The following is an 18,427-nucleotide window of genomic DNA, read 5'->3' as shown; positions in this document are numbered from 1 at the left end:
TTGGCATTTCACTATCCCATTGCAAAGGATGATACCTTACCTCCTGCAGACATGGCTGTCCTGGATTTTACAGATGATATGGATGACCAGGTGCCGACCATCAATTCTGACACTCTCCAGGATGTCATGTGTTCCTTCCAGATACAATGTCCAGTCATAGGTAGGACACACAGCATTGTGGGGTCTCCACATGAACCACCCAAATACCAACAAACAGCACCAACCAGTCCTTCCACAGCCCTCCACTCTTAGGACCCAGACAGTACCTTTAAGAGGATAGCTGTAGGAGTCCAGCGGGAGCTGGCATAGCAGGTGTGGGTGGGATGGAGACCATGGCCAGCAACCCAGAGGGAGTGCAGAGGTGCCTCAGTCCGATTAAGGACAACTCTGCTGCCATCAGAGGCACCCAATTCCTATTACGTGTACTCCAGCAGTCCTTGGACGACATAGCTGCTGTCATAAGGCAAAGGCTCGACCAATTGCACTCCCAAAGTGCCAGCAACATGACTGATAACACACTGAGTGCCATACAAAATGTCCTGGAGTCCATAAAGAGGGATCTGGCCTCTCTCAATGAAAGTATGGCTGCCTACCACAATGATGTACCAGCTGTATTGCAAAACCAGCAGTTCCTCCTTGCTGCAGTGATGCTTTTTGCATTTCCACAAATGGCAGCTGTTGGGACCTTTAATTCCATATTTCTATCCCCTGATGTGTGTATATGCTCCCCTCAACTTCAACAACAGCACCATCCACGTCACAGGAGGTACCACACACATCAGAGGATGAAGATGTTGAAGGAACAACATTCACTAGCAAAAAACACCCATTAGCTACTGTCTGTCCCACATGGACAGTATGGGGGTTATTCCAACTTTGGCGGAGGTGGTAATCCGTCCCAAATGTGACGGATTTACCACCAGCCGTATTACGAGTTCCATAGGATATAATGGACTCGTAATACGGCTGGTGGTATATCCGTCACTTTACCGTCACTTTTGGGACGGATTACCACTTCCTCCAAAGTTGGAATAACCCCCTATTTCTTTAGTTCTGTGCTTAAGATCATGCCAGTGTTGTGACAGCTGGCAATGTGCCCTCTTCAGTCTGCCACTGTTGACGTATCATGCATGAACTACTACTGTCTCAATCCCTACCTATTCTCAATTTGGACACTTCCTTACTAATGGTCACCTCTCCTTCACATGTCTCATGACATGCCCCTCACCCTTCGACTCTGACTGGACATTCAATGGCTTGGAATCTCTCATGGGGTCAGTGAACTGTACATTGTACATCACTGGAAACAAAACTTGTACATGTAAGTAAATCGCCATATTCCTATGTGTATGTGAAGCTATGTCAATGACTACAGAACCAAAGGACGTGTGGCCTTCTATCAGACACAAAAGCACACACTAGGACTCAAACATGATTAAGTTGACTGAAAGTATTGTGGACTACAACCAACTTTCTGAGTCTACAAAGCATGTGTTAAACAGGTATCAATGCAAGTTGACATGTGGCATATGTCATTCAGGACACAAATGTCTATATATTTCCCTGATGATTGTATCAATACATTGATGTGAGCAACTAAAGAGGCATATGTAAGACTGTGAGGGGCAGCCATTAGTGTGCCAGTATCCATTCCTAAATAAGGTGGGGTTTAATGTGCTAAATGTGTAAAGAATGATTGTTACAGACATTAGCACTAGCAATTGATGTTGCATGATTAGTGTCAGGAACTGCGCAGAAATGTGTCTTGAGTAGCAGATGACATACCATTGCCAAACAGACAGGTTCTTGGTCATAGGTGATACACATAGTCACACATGTAAATCAGTACTGAATGCATACCCAAAGGCATTTGTCTAATGTGGACAATGCAGACATGATAACACCCAAATACTCAATCATCATGGATACCTTATTGTCAAAAACCAATAGGATTTATTGATACTAAAAACACTACATATTAAAAACGAAACTACACATTAACCTATACTAAGCTAACGTATACTAACTTATCTTACCCCTACAGCTATCTATCCTAATCTAAACGTATCTTATACATGTAATGCCACGCAATGAACATTGTCCTCCAACCCCTTTACGAGACAATAGATGAGTAGGACAACACAAACTAAAGCTACACATAGACTAACTACACCTATTGCCTAAACAAATATATATATATATATATATATATATATATATATATATATATATATATATATATTGTATTTTCTATTTTTATATATTTCTTTGCTTTTTTTTACATAGAGCGTCATACATAACCCCAACACCCCCAAAACACAAATAATACCAAAAACCCACTACCTAACTAATCTAACTATGTCCTACAACTAACCTAATCTATGCTACCTAACCTTTGCCTACCTACCTAAAATACACTAAAACCATTTACAATGGGCACTAGGGGAAGGAAGGAACTGGGAAGCATCACTTTCCACACTCATAGGGGCATATTTAAGAAAAATGGCACTACACACAGTCCAGAGCCACTTTTCTTGCTCCATTAGCGCCTCCAACACCATGTGTGTGCTGTATTTAAAATACAGTACACCATTGCAGAATTTAGGGAACTAGCATCTGGATTTTTTATTCTAGTCCAGCGCTTTGCAGGATTAGCATAAACATTTCTGATGCTAATCCTGCAAAGCACCCAGAGGCCCATTGTAACCAACAGAAGCCTCCTTTTCATGCCTGCTCTAAGAAGGCATTAAAAGTGCCGAAAAAAATGACATCTCTTAGTTGTCCTCGTGCCATTTTTTGGCCCACCCTCAACAGGGGAATGTCCCCATGGCATACGTTATGTCTGGCGCAGGCATAATGTAGTGCAAAGAGTTACAAAGTGGTGCAATGCATGCCTTCTAACTCCACATTATCATAAAAAAACTATGCTAATATGGCATTGGAATGGCACTTGGGTTCTTAAATGTGCCCCATAGTTTCTTGAGTTTCTTCTTGATATAACTCAAGAGTTTGCAGTTAAAGGCATTGTCCCCATCCAGTTTTGTTAACCTTGCCTTGAGATCTGCCATTTCTTTGCATATCTGCCTCTAAGGAGGAGCCTGTGCAGCTGGTCGTGGCTGTTGCTGGGCTGCTGGTGTAGTATGTGCTCTGGAAGTGGAGGATTTGGGTCCTTCTGAGGCATTATTGACCCCTGGTGTTAAGGTGATGCCTTTCTTGCCACTGGTTGCAGGCTATTTTGCTGGTCCCACAATGCCAGCTATGACCCCGATACCTTCTCCCTATGGTACCTCTTCACCATCTGGCGGTAACCTGTCTGCACTTCTCAGATGTGGAAAAACGCTCAGACCTCTTCTCCAATGCACTCTTCTGAGCTGGGGTCATTATGGCTGTTAAAACATGAGGAGAACATGTCATCAAAAACTGCATTGGGTAGAGGAAGAACAACCATGCAATACAGTTGTCCACCAGACATACTACAACAATGTCAAGACCCATGTCGAACACAAATCTACCTACCAGGTATCTATGGTATCATGTTTATGTCACAGGGACAGCAGGTATCCAGTGTTGCACAATGGGACTCAGATTTAAGAGGGACTAGCACCTCCTTGTGCCACATTAGCATCATCATTATGATGCTGATATGGCCTAACCAGGCCAAATTCCCTGTGAAATATTAACAAAGTAGCACAATGCATGCATTGCACCACGTTGTCACCCCTTGCGCCACATTATGCCTTGGCCGGGCATAATGTATGCAAGGGGGGTTCCCTTGGTAGGGGGCTGCAAAACAAGGCACAGGGGAATCTAAGAGATTCCACGGCGGCATTCGTTCGGCTTCTTTTAACACCTGCTCAGAACAGGCATTACAAGGGGACACACCATTGAAGACAATGGGCCCCTATGTCCAATTCAGGGTAAGTGCCAAATTATTTTCGCTATCCTTGGACAGTACATCAATAGCATCAAAAATGTTTACACTATTGAGCCCTACCCTGCGCCATGGTGTACCAAATTTCAAATATGCCGCAAACGTGGTGATGGTAGGAGTGCGCTAAGGGATAGGAAAAGTGGCGCTGCACAGGGTGCTGTGTCACTTTTATTTAATCTTACCCTATCTGCGCACAAGCTTGTTACATCTCCAAAGTACTAGGTAAACACTCACTATGCACAACCCATACACATGGGATGTGGCAATGCTCGCTCACAATTATCATGATGGGTAGATCATATAGGGTAATCTGCACACATCTTATTTGCTACAATCTGAAGACATGTCGCACATCCATCTGGAAAAGAGCAGAAATTTATTTGTGTACTCAACTGACTGTTGCCCTTCACAAAAACCTCCTTGCACGGCTGGTGTCCCACTTCATTTCTGAAGAGTAGTGAAGCATCAGTAGTACAAGTGTCTCAGGGATAAGCCATTCCAAGACCTCAACAAATGTACATAAATTATACCATGTCCACAGTAAATTAGTGCAATGTGTGGTGACAAATATGTTGTCAATATCCATGCAATTCTAAAAGCCAGCACCTCTGACACATGTTGCGACTGACATCAATATGTTTGTGGGCATAATTACTTTTTCCTAAGACCCACAAATCCATTGCAACACACATTGGCACCTGTGCATCATTCAACTCATTCCACATCCTCAACATGACATCAGACATGATGTCGATACTTAAGCATAAATAACAGTGTCATAACTGACACAGATTCCATTTTAACATGGCCTTGCACACATCACACCCTCTCACGCACAACCCTGGATATACACATGTGACATACAAGGTGACACTTACTGGCTGCATCTGCGTCTTCAAACCGGGAAACCTCTCCAATAGTGTAGAGTGGAGGTCCACCTGCAAGACATGACAGGAAAACATAGCTTTGTGATTGTTGAACAAATAAAAGCATGGACAACTGTGACACATTCCACTTGTTCAGCTGAGTGAGCTAATAAACATGGGCCCATAGTTATTCTTCTTTTGCACTGCATTTAAGTAATTTTTTGATGCAAAATCGGCACAAACTTACAAAATATAACTGTATTTTGTAAGTTTGCACCGCTTTTGCGTAAAAAAAATTAGGCAAATGCGGTGTTTAATACCCAATTGGCTTATTTAATCTACTTGTAAGTCCCCAGTAAAGTGCACTACATGTGCCCAGGGCCTGTAGATTAAATGCTACTAGTGGGCCTGCAGCACTGATTGTTCCACCCACCTAAGTAGCCCCTTAACCATGCCTTAGGCCTGCCATTGGAAGGCCTGTTTGTGCAGTTTCACTGCCACTGCGACTTGGCATTTAAAAGTACTTGCCAAGCCTTAAAATCCCCTTTTTCTGCCTATGTCACCCCAGAGGTGGACCCTAGGTAACCCCCAGGACAGGTTGCTATGTAGATAAGAGGCAAGACATGTACCAGTGCTGTTTCTATGTACTTGTAGTGTAAAACTCCTAAATTCATGTTTACACTGCTGAGAGGCCCGCTCCATTCATAGATTAACATTAGGGCTACCCTCATATACTGTTTGAGTGGCAGATTCTGATCTGAAAGGAATAACAAGGTCATATTTAGAATGGCTAGAATGGTAATACAAAATTCTGCTAAGTTGGGTTTAATATTACTATTTTAGAAATGCCACGTTTAGACAGTGAGCAATACTCTGCACTCAAATCCTTATGTGCCTTACAATCCACGACTGGCTAGGTTACTCGACACCTCCCTTGTACATTTTACTTAGACAACCCCAAACACAGGATGGTCAGCCACACCTGTACACAGCTGCATACTGAATGGGTCTTTCTCGGCTGAGAGGGTGGAGGGCCTGACACTTACATTTGAAAGGAAAGTTGTCTGCCCTCACATAATGGACTGCCAAACCCCCTCCTAGCACAGATGGCTCATCAGGATATGAAGGCTACACCCCAGCTCCTTTGTGTCACTGTCTAGAGAGGTGCAAACAGCCCAACTGTCAAACTGACCCAGACACGAAATCCACAAACAGGCAGAGTTACAGAATGTTTAAGCAAGAAAATGTCCACTTTCTAAAAGTGGCATTTTCAAACACACAATCTCAAAACTATCTTTACTAAAAGATGTATTTTTAAATTTTGAGCACAGAGACCCCAAACTCCACATTTCAGTCTGCTCCCTAAGGGAACCTACACTTTAATCATTGTTAAAGGCAGCCCCCATGTTAACCTATGAGAGGGATAGGCCTTGCAACAGTGAAAAACGAATTTAGCAGTATTTCACTGTTAGGAGAAATAAAACACATTAGTATATGTCCTGCCGTAAACATACACTGCACCCTGCCCATGGGGCTACCTAGGGCCTACCTTAGGGGTGTCTTACATGTAGGAAAAGGGAGGGTTTAGGCCTGGCAAGTGGGTACACTTGACAAGTCAAATTGACAGCTTACAACTGCACATACAGACACTACAGTGGCAGGTCTGAGCCATGTTTACAGGGCTACTAATGTGGATGGCACAACCAGTGCTGCAAGCCCACTATTAGCATTTGATTTAAAGACCCTGGGCACCTCTAGTGCACTATACTAGGGACTTACCAGTAAATCAAATATGCCTATCATGGAGATCCAATTACAAGCACATTTTATATAGGAGCACTTGCACTTTAGCACTGGATAGCTGTGGTAAAGTGCCCAGACTAAAAAATAAAACAACAAAAACAGAGCCCAGCACACATCAACAGCATGGGAAACAGAGGCAAAAAGTTAGGGGAGATCACACCAAGCATGCCAAGTCTAACACATACACTATTGGATTTTAAGGACTTTTTTGTGACATCACAACAATTAAACCATTGGGTACAGGTGTTGTTTGACAGAAAGCATGCACCAGCATTTTATTGAACTTTTAGTTCACTTTTAAATTTGATTATGATTGTGGTGGGTGGCCTGGAGTTACAGTATGAGCAAGAATTGCTTTGTATTTACTTTTTTATCTTTTGGGAAGAAAAAAGGTTACACAGTTAAGTATATTTTTCCATGTTTATTAATAATGCACTGCTTATTATTTATTTTGCAATGTGGCCTAATGTGGCATGGCCCATACAGCTAGCACTATTCATTGGGTATATGAAACCACTGTTTCAGTTGTAGATGTTGCTTTAAAACATCTATGATTTTTTAGGCCAGGAATGGTTTGGATTAAATGCCAATTTTTGTCTTTCTCTCTTTTGTTTTCTGCTAAAAGTGTACATGCCTTGGGAGGATATTTGTTTTTGAAAAATTGTTAGTTTTAGCATTGCTGTATAGTAGTGTTTTCTTTATTGTTTACCATGCCTCCTTTTTCTGGCTAGTGTGTGTGTCTGTTTACCAGAAGCTACCATTGTGTCTTTGTTTTCCCTTACATGTGGCCAGTGTACTTTTTGTGTATGTCCATCCATGTCCTGCATGTGTTCTTTTTGTTGTGCATACCTCCAAATGGCAGGAGGCAATTATGTCTATGCAGTCAGTGTGCTTTTGCTTAGACCTGCATTTATTCTTAGTTCTTCATGCTTCTTTGCTTGCTTTTGTTGTTGTTTGACCATTAGGCCGGAAGCTATTTTGTTAGGGAGTCAGTGTGTTTTTGCCTTTTGCCTCCATGTGTTCTTTGTTCTGAAAGCCCCCTTGCTTGCTGTTGTTGTTGTTTGATCATATGGTTGACTACCATTTTGTGTAGCCAGTCAGTGCACTTTACCATATGCCTGCATGTTTTCTTTATTCTCCGTGCCTCCTTGCTTGCTCTTGTTGTTTGAACATGTGGCGGGAGGCTATTTTGTGTAGGTAGTCAGTATGCTTGTGCCCCAGGCTTACATGTGTTCTTCGTCAGCCATTTTGTGTAAGCAGTCAGTGAGCTTTTGCCATATGCCTGCATTTATTCTTTGTGCTCTTTACCTACTTATTTGCTGTTGTTGTTTGACCATGTGGCTGGCGGCCATTTTGTATATTCAGTGTCCATCCATAGGCCTGCATGGGTTCTTTGTTGTCCATGCCTCCTTGCTTGTTGTTGTTGTTTGACAATGTGGCCGGTGACCATTTTGCCAAGGCAGTCAGTGAGCCTTTGCTCTAGGTCTGCCTTGTTCCTTGATCTCAATGCTTCTTTGCTTTCTGTTGTTGTTGTTTGACCATGTGGCCATTGTGTAAAGGCAGCCAGTGTGCTTTTGTTATAGGCCTGCATATTTTCTTGGTTCTCATACCTCTTTGATTGCTGTTGTTGTTTGACAATGTGTGCGGGTGCCATTGAGGAAAGGCAGTCAGTGTGCTTTTGTTAGAAGCCTACTAATGCTCTTTGTTCTTTACCCATGTGGAAGATGTCCATTTTATGTAGGCAGTGAATGTGCTTTTGCCGTAGACCTGCAAGTTCTCTTTGTTTTCCATGCCTCCATGCTTGCTGTTGTTGTTTGACCATGTGGCCAGTGATCATTATGTATAAGTTGTCAGTGTGCTTTTGCCTTAGACCTGAAAGTGTTCTTTGTTCTGCATGCCTCCTTCCATGCTGTTGCACCTCGCCAGCCACCTAGTGTATGAATTCCCTTTTTTCATTTTCAGCAGCATTTTCTAAGGATATCGATAGAAGAGGTCTGTACCGTTTGTATTACCTGATATCAGTTTAATGTGCTTGAAGATCAATGTAGTATATGTATGGGCAGAGTTTGCAATCATACATGCATTATTTTCTATTTTTCCCTGCTCCTCCTTGCCACCCAATGGATTTCTCATAGTTCCTAGTGATACATTAGGTGATTATTATTACTTTTGTACATTTGCAGTCCGCCCCCTGCCTGCCATAGGTCTTCTTCTCTTAGGCCATATAAGCACATCAACATAAATTCCATTTTCCCCTACACAACTTGCCTGCCATAAGCATACACCATCATTCATTTCATAAGGACTATTAATTTTGTCCTGCACCCCCACCTGCCATAGCTGTACACCAGTAATATGTTTTAAAGGATTATTCCAATTTCTCTGCATGCCCTGTACAGGATAGGCACATACCAGCATCCAGTTTTTAATGATTTTTCCATGTTCCCCTGCACCCACTGCCTGCCATAGGTACACACCAGCATTCATTTTGTAATAATTATTCTATTCTCCCTGCACTACCCTGCCTGCCGTATGCATACACCATCATTTATTTTTAACAATTATTCTATTTTGCTTGCCCCCCCTTGCCTACCATAGGTGCACACCCCTTAGATGCACATGAAGCAAATAGTTTTGCATGTTCTTATCCTGATTGACATGTTATGTTATTGTATGATTTGGGATCAATACATTATTGTTGTGAATGTGTTTTTAGTGATAACTTCACTAAATGATATTGTCTGTACTATGACTAATTAAAACTGCAAAAATACTACATCTCACTAAATGCTTTGTTTGTTTGTTTGCTTTTAGGTGCACAAGAGTCCTCACCCACAGTTCTGCCAGACAGACTGGCACAAACTGACATGACCACAACTTGTGACTCATCTACTTCCTCTTATGTAGCTAAATGCAACTGACAGAGCTTGAAAATGGCCTCAAAGTGGTGAGTAAGGAGGAGAAGATGAAGCAGATTTCCATAACTGGCTCCTTTTTCAGGCAATATTATATGACTGCTGCATCCTCATCAGGGCAGCAAGCTGAGGGCAACATTACAGCATCAGCGATGGAACTGCTCTAACCTAAGCCCATGCCCATGCCCATTTCTTCTTGTCTTCCAGTGCAGGATGAAGGCAGACAGCCCTCAGAGCATGCACCACCAGGAAACAGTCGAGAAAGCCAGCAGGATGAGGCACTACAATGTTGCTGGTAGTCATCTTGATACTTTGTTGTGGTTTTGCAGGCATCCTGGAGCAGTCAGCGGTTGATCCTTGGTAGACGTTGAAGAGAGAGATGCAGAGGAACTCTGGTGAGCTCTTACATTCGTTATCTGATGAGAAACCCACAGGAGAGACCCTAAATAGCCCTCAGAGGAGGATTGGCTACCTAAGCAGGTAAGAGCCTATCAGGAGGAGTCTCTGACGTCACCTGCTGGCACTGGCCACTCAGAGGTCTCCATTGTGCACTCACACCTCAGAATTAAAGATGGCAGAGGTCTGGGACACACTGGAGGATCTCTGGGCACCACCTCTGGGGTGGTGATGGACAGGAGAGTGGTCACTCCCCTTTCCTTTGTCCAGTTTCACGCCAGAGCAGGGGCATCTGTACCCTTCAAAGCATTTCCAGATGCTGGGGGAGGCTACTCCTCCCCAGCCCTCAACACCTATTTCCAAAGGGAGAGGGTGTAACACCCTCTCTCAGAGGAAATCCTTTGTTCTGCCTTCCTGGGACTGGGCTGCCCAGACCCCAGGAGGGCAGAAACCTGTCTGAGGGTAGGCAGCAGCGGTAGCTACAAAGAAAACCCCAGAGAACTAGTTTGGCAGGACCTGGGTCCATGCCGGAGCCCCAGGGATGCATGGGATTGGCACCCCAATACCATATTTGGCATGGAGGGACAATTCAATGATCTTAGACATGTTACATGGCCATGTTCGGCGTTACCATTGTGAAGCTACATACAGGTATTGACCTATATGTAGTTCACGCATGTAATGGTGTTCCCGCACTCACAAAGTCCGGGGAAATTGCCCTGAACAATGTGGGGGCACCTTGGCTAGTGCCAGAGTGCCCTCACACTTAGTAACTTTGCACCTAACCTTCACTAAGTGAGGGTTAGACATATAGGTGACTTATAAGTTACTAAGTGCAGTGTAAAATGGCTGTGAAATAACGTGGACATTATTTCACTCAGGCTGCAGTGACAGTTCTGTGTAAGAATGGTCTGAACTCCCTATGGGTGGCAAAAGAAATGCTGCAGCCCATAGGGATCTCCTGGGACCCCAATACCCTGGATACCTAGGTACCATATACTGGGGAATTTTAAGGGTTTTCCAGTGTGCGAATCAGAATTGGTGAAAATAGTCACTAGCCTGCAGTGACAATTTTAAAAGCAGAGATAGCATAAACACTGAGGTTCTGGTTAGCAGAGCCTCAGTGTTACAGTTAGGCACCACACAGGGAACACATACAGGCCACAAACTATGATCACTGGGGTCCTGGCTAGCAGTCGTCATCTTCACCGGCATTAGTGTTTGTGGTGGAGCAGAACGTAGAATATCATCGGAAATACATGCAGTTCTAGTTCCATGGCGGCGTGGTTCTTCCCTGTGTCTCCAATGGTGAGTCCTTTCACTTCTGAACTCTGTTTCCGCCAGGCTTTTGATGTCGTTGGTTCAGCCCTGGAAAGGGTGTTGGATGTCTTATCATAATATGGTGGGTGGAACTTTGACTTCCGCCTGGCAATAGGTGGCTACCGCTGTGGTGCCTGTTGTTTCTACCTTGGCGGTCGGTGTGGTACATTGGCTGTCTTTCAGAGATCTAACCACCATGCTCATAATTTGGCTGTAGTTACGGGCGGCTTGTTTATGACCAGCTGCCTGGGCGGAAACAACAGGCACCACGGCAGTAGCCACCTACAGCCAGAGCCTAAATCTTTTTTGTGGGGTTTAGGCAACAGATATCTGCAGGTCTCAGATCTGAAGAAACTTTTAAGGGCGTTCAGCAGCATGCAAGAGTTGTGACATTAACCATGGAGAAATCCCATGCAGGTCTCAGAATTGTATTTGTTGCACAGACAATGGCAGTAATGTAGTCAAGGCTATGGCAGATGGTGGATATTTAAGGGTCCTTTATTTGGCTCATGACATCAACCTGAGTGTGCAGAACTTTCTAAAAAAAGAAGACATATTCAGGAACACACTGATGACCAGCAAAGGAATCTGCACTCATTTCTGTCATTCTTTTAAAGCCTGGAAGCAGTTGAGGATCATTCAGAGTGCTAATAGCATACTGGTTGAAGCCCTAATACAGAAGGTGTCAACACACTGGATCTCGACATGTTGCAACATCTGTTTGAACAGTGCAGATCGATCATCAACTATGTCCTTCAAAGAGGAGGGAATGCAGCTCTAAAAAGCATGACCATAGAGGTGGACAAATGGACACTGGATAATGCCTGACACAAATGCCACAAACCTTTGAGGTTTTCACACAGGAAGTCAACAATGAGAATAGTATGATGAGCCAAGCTATCCTGCTGTTTCCTCTGCTACAGGACCAGTTTGAAAAGGTGTCGCAAAGGTTCACTGGTGAGAACAGTAATGGATATGCACATGAGTTGGTAGAGAGCCTAATCCTTTGCTGGGATATTAATCCAAGGCTGCAATGACAGATTGTGTCCTTCAAAGGTTATAACTGTGCCACAATACTTAATACAGTGCAAAGAAATACTGGCCACTTTCATTCCTTTTTCAGAAGGGGATGTTTCATTATACAAGATGTGGATTGTTGAGCAGGCGAGAGACCTGGAATAGAAATGGCTGGAAGTTCTGGCATTCATCCTTCAAACTCCAGCGAGAGCAATGCTGTTGTCTCACATCAGCCAACATCAGCAACAGCAACAGCAGCAGCAAAAACACCAGCAACAAAATAATCTAACCCAACCTCTACAATGACTTGGTTTCAAGTGTCATGGCTTAAGTCAGTGCAGAGGTGAGGGCAATAGGGACCAATATAAAGGTAAAAGCAAAGATAAAGAAGATGGTGCAGAACTATCTGGATGACCCAAAAGAGGTCAATGTGGACCAAAACCCATCGGCCTATTGGTATGGGAAGATGCACCAATGGCCAGAGCTCAGATAGCTGGCAATATAGTAACTGGCGTGTGCAGGAGCAAGTGTGTCTGCTGAGTATGTGTTTAGTGCCGCTGGTACAGTTTTCGCAGTGAGAAGGACCAGTCTCTCCCCTTAAAACGTCGAGAGGTAGACCATGATTAAAATGAAAAGAACAGATGATGGACAGAATGCTGAGCAATGCAAACATTCACCCCCAGTTACAAAGATCTGGGTTTAATCCATCATTGTTTTGCCCACCATGCCACCCCAGTTTGGACTCTGTCTTATGTAAATCATTCTTGACCCTGTTTCCCGTTGGAACAGTCCAGCTCGAACTGCCAAGCCAGGTCCTCCCCGGACCGGAAACAGTCATTCTAAGACTGGTTTCTAGGTATCACTCTTCATCAGCTAGGCTAGCTTGAATCCAGTGGTGCAGTGAGCACGGGACAAACATCTGCGTATACCCTTCCCACTTAGGGAGGCCAAAGCAAAAAGAACAGATGATGGACAGAATGATGAACAATGCAAACATTCAACCCCAGGATGCTTGTTTTCAGTCCAGGGAGGACTGGGCTTGGCAGTTCGGGCTGGACTGCTCCCCTGGATCAAGACTGAATTGAATATGGCTGGATCCAAACTGGAATGGAATGATAGCAAATAAAGAATTCATTTGGGCCCAGATCTCTGCACTGGGTGTGAATGTTTGACATTGCTCAGCATTCCCTCCATCTTTCGTTCTTTTTGCATTTGTCACCCTAAGTGGGAAGGAAATGCCCAGATGTGGGTCCCTTGCTCCCTATGCCACTGGAGTTAAGCTAGCCTGGCTGATGAATGGTGATACTCTGAGACCAGGCCCAGGATGCTTGTTACATGTCCAGGGAGGACCTGCCTTAACAGTTCAGGCTGGACTGTTCCCATGGGGAGGAGGGTCAAAACTGAATTGTATATGGCTGGGTCCAAACTGGAATAGCTTGTACAGCAAAACAAAATGATGGATTTAGGCCCAGATCTCTGTACTGGGTGTGAATGTTTTACATTGTTCAGCATTTCATTCATCACTTGTTCTTTTTGCATGATTAAAATGAAACAACATTTCCTACCACACGATTACACTGTTCCTGAGACACCACAGGAGGAGGATGAGAATGATTGATCAGACTCATATGCGGTATCTACCAACTTCTGGGCAAAACCCCTGAAGTGTAGTTTCCTTACTGAGTAGGCCACCTTAAAACTTTCAGATAATCGCGCTACACTGATTTGCCCCCAAAAAATTGGTTTAGAATGCAGAACATTATTTGGTGCCTAACTTATGTGGTCGCACCATGTATGCACATGTATGGCCGGACTGGAGTTGGACCATTGTGCAGTGAAGAAGCCTCGCCATTCTCTTCAAGGACATTAGAGACAGTGCATACCACCGTCCCATGCCTTTTGATCTTTTTTCATTCCCTAGCAGGGTTGCCACAGTAAAGATCATTAATTTACAAGACTGCAAATGTGTTGATTCTATGGGAAAAGACTAGAGGAGATATAATATGACGACTGTGAATCACTGTGTGTATATTGCACTACTGAGTGATATATTACTGAGTGAGTGTGAGTGATGATTATTCATCTCGCACAGACAGTAAAGGTGTTCAAATAATATGTAAACTTGATTTTGATGATTTGCAATATTTCAAGGCTGATGGGTGATATTGTTTGAAGGTAATTGGACTTTTTAAACTTAGCTAGATTTACTTGCACGGTCCACTCCCTGCTGTGCTTTTTTCTGGTTCTACAGAGACCAGATCAGCCAGTTTAGTTAACAAGTGCAAGCCTACCAAAAATACTCAAAATATTTTGCTCTTCTTGTTCATCAACAGCAGTGCAATACAGGTATATCTCTCTGAATCTCATTTGGGTCAGGAGCTAAAATGATTAATTTTTCTGGGTCAAGACTTAGGGCAAGACTAACCTAACAGCCAGTGTTTGATTATACCCACTCGCGGAACTCCGCAGAGCTGTGCAGAATTTTTATATAACTCTGCAGAATTCTGTGGAGTGAAACTCTGTTGCTTCTACCCACCCCACAGTTGCGAGATTGATTAGCCAGGTAAGCTGCTTGTCATTTATTTATTTTAAAATTGCTCCCACTTCTCACCTAATCACACATGAGTCATCATGACTGATTGCAGCATCCTTTGTTCTTGCTCTGCCTCTTTGTCAACTTTTCATGAAGCTTCCCTTCTGTCCTTCTCCTTGACTCTACAATGTCTTCACTATTTTACAATACACAGGCCTGTATGAAATGTAAAAGCTCCACAACACTCCTGGTTGTCTTACCAGACTTGTTTAGCCAAGCACCCAAGATGGACATTACAGAGATCCAGAGAAGAATGCAGATACACCACCCAATTTGGCATTTATATGCAGTATCACTTTTCTTTTCTCAATCATACTTTTTATGAATGTGTAGGTTCACTACTCCTTAATTTGCATATTTCAAACCTAGATGACAGAACCTTTCGATATATAATTACGTTGGTCCCTGGGGCGAAGGACTGTTTTTCAATGCATTTAATTGAATTGTAATTCCTTCATTTCCTCATTCAACAGATTTGATGATGGAGATATGCTACTCACACATTGACCTGGTGAATATTGTTTTTGTGTAATGTTTGTCTTTGTCACACCTTTCCCCAAATACCTGTTGTCACTCATTCATCAAACTTCTAATTCACTTCGCTAGGCTGTGTAATAGTTGTGAGGAGTGACATATGAATTTACACCATAAATGGATCACACAGTCGGGTTGACAGATCTGGTGAAGTGACACCAGCTCACTGCAGGTATCTTCTCTTACCTGAGCAATAGTCCTTAGTAAACCATTTAACCCCCCACGCATACAAGAGATATACATAATATAACATAATTTGTCAACATCATCATTTAGGCCTTGACACTTGTGTTGCTTAAATGCTTAACCTTTCTCCTGTCCTGGGTCCACTCCTCCTGAGTTGAAGATTTCATAATTTTTGTTTTAGTTGTTTTAGTAAGTTGATAGCAGACTAGCTCCTAATTGCTCAAAAGTTAGTACTGCTGGTTTTTTAAATAATATTAAGTCTTTGTGTCATGGTGGTAGTCTCCTCTCAGTCTTTGATAAGTTTTGATTTAAATAACCCACTGACTGTGTTTTCTTTCAATCTAGTTGCATTTGATGGATAATCCTTCTGAATAATGATACAGTTGGAGTCTACCTAGATGGGAGTGGGACCTCGCTTGTGATGCCTACCCTATTAGCGTGCTAGCCTGCTACTGCTACCACCACCCTTAAGAAGGCACATTTGGAATCACTACAATAAAGTTTTTGATGATTGACAGAGGTAATAGCCATTAATTCATCTGTTCAGGTAAGAGAACTAAGAAGTGAGACAAGAAGTTGGGTGCTGCAAAAGTGGCAAAAGTTAACATACTCAAGCAATAAGACAGACCTACTCTGTGTTATGTTGTTCCTACTCTAGTAGTAGGGTATTGTTTGGGTATAACTAAAGTAAATAAATAACTATATGGCAAGCGACTTCAGAGAGAGCCACGGAAAGTCTAGGGGAAAAAGTTGGTGTACAGGATGTGAGTGTTCAGAGGGCAGCTTTTAGTCAATTAAAAAACAGGCTGTGCTAAAAGCAGTACAGACATGATATAGATCATCATCATGTAAACAAACAACCCATTTATTTTCTTTACAAATAAAACCCACCTTCTCTACCTACAACGGGCCCACCCATTGCCCCAAACAAATTAAGAAATCTTCCAAATGTCCAACATAATAATCCTTGCTCCAGCTTTGATTTTCAACTCCCACCCTGTCCATTCACAACAAGTCTTTCCCACTAAAGAAAATATATTAACATAAGGACTCAGAGGGCATTAAGCCAGATGGGGAGAGCAGTGCCAGCTCCATCAGGAAGTTGAAGAGAAGACAGTCTGTGGATAATGATGAGGAGGAGGTGGTGCAGCAGTGGTATATTGTGGCTGCTGGTGGCACTGACAATAGTGTAGCCAGAATGGAAGCACTGGTGGCTGTCCAGAGGTACTGCAGCAGTGGCACATGCCTCCACTTCCTCCTCCTCCAAAGCCACCAGCCGGCATACACACTGCCTACGTGGCCTCCATCTGGTGATTCCACAGCTGGGCGACAACCTCCTGCCACAATGGTGGACCAGCAGGAGTAGCTATATCAATTAAGAAAAAAGTAAATACTACTCAGTGCAAACAATTGTTCATTTAGTGGCACAGTAGTAGAACATTTTTGCTCCCCTAGGGCCTTTGGAATGTTTGAAGTGATTAGTCACAGGGCAATTGTTTGCCCAAACAAGCATCAAATAAAGGACTGAGTGTAAAGAATTAAGCCAGGATACTAATAACAACATATTAAAAGATTTTCTTCATTTAAAGGATTTCACAGTAAAAAACAACTTAACAGACACTTTGGCCATCATTGTGACATTGGTGGTAAATCCCGCTCATGCCGTAGTGACAGCCACCAACATACTGCTGGGGTGGCGATTATCCGTTCTCCAAATTATAACACACACACACCAAACCGACAGACTACTCCCACAAACACAAATCCACCAGCCCAAAGGTCACTTCTAAAGTGGCGGTATGAACACCCATACCGTTACGCCAACAATCAAAGCCCACCACATTATGACCCATGAATCACCACAGCGGACATTCAATGGCAGTAAACCATTGGCGGTATACACCGGCACTCTCAGAATGGCCACCCTAATGCAAAACAAAGCACCATTGGCCAAAACTAAACACACACACACACACCTGACACTCATACACACACCACGCCCACACATCCATAGCACTATAAAACACACACCCACATCAGACACCACCCTTTACGAATACCAATAGGTGCCACCAGTCTAACACGACGACCACTTAGACAACTACAAACACACCACAAACACCAATACATCCATCACGCACCCCACATCCCAAACCAAACCACATCACTCAACACCCTCTGCACAACACACATCCCAAAACACCCATGTCCCCACAAAGGCACATCTGTTTCACAGATGAGGAGTTGCGGGTCATGGTCGAGGAAATAGTCAGGATAGAGCCACAGCTGCACAGCTGTTTGGAACACAGGTACAGCAAATATCCATAGCAAGGAAGATGGAGCTATGGCAATTCTATGGCAGAGAATTGTGGACAGGGTGAATGTTGTGGGACAGCATCCAAAAACAAGGGACAACATCAGGAATAGGTGGAATGACCTACTGGGGAAGGTACGTTCCGTGGCAGCAAGGCATCAGCTCACCATCCAGAGGACTGGCAGTGGCCCCTCACCTCCTCCCCAATAGCTCACAGCATGGGGGGAGCAAGTCTGGTCAATACTGCATCCTGAATGACTCACTGAAGTAGCCAGAAGACAGGACACTGGTGAGTCAATATTTATTACTTATCACCCCCATACCTTAATGCCATCTCACCCCCTCACCCTCACTCCCATCACTCCATTCCATCCCACACTCTGCACCTACACATAGTACTAACCCCAGTGCCAAGCCCTGCATGCCATACCAATACATGGCCAGCCCTCCCAGCTTTGCATGGACACCCATCACCAAAGCATGCACAACATGGAAAACTAACAGGCACACAATATATCACCATACACAAACAAAAGTAGCGGGGCAACAGCA

Source organism: Pleurodeles waltl, chromosome 2_2, assembly GCF_031143425.1.
Source record: "Pleurodeles waltl isolate 20211129_DDA chromosome 2_2, aPleWal1.hap1.20221129, whole genome shotgun sequence".
Classification (NCBI taxonomy): domain Eukaryota; kingdom Metazoa; phylum Chordata; class Amphibia; order Caudata; family Salamandridae; genus Pleurodeles; species Pleurodeles waltl.
The sequence above is the reverse complement of the archived record's forward strand: the minus strand, read 5'-3'. Positions refer to the sequence as shown.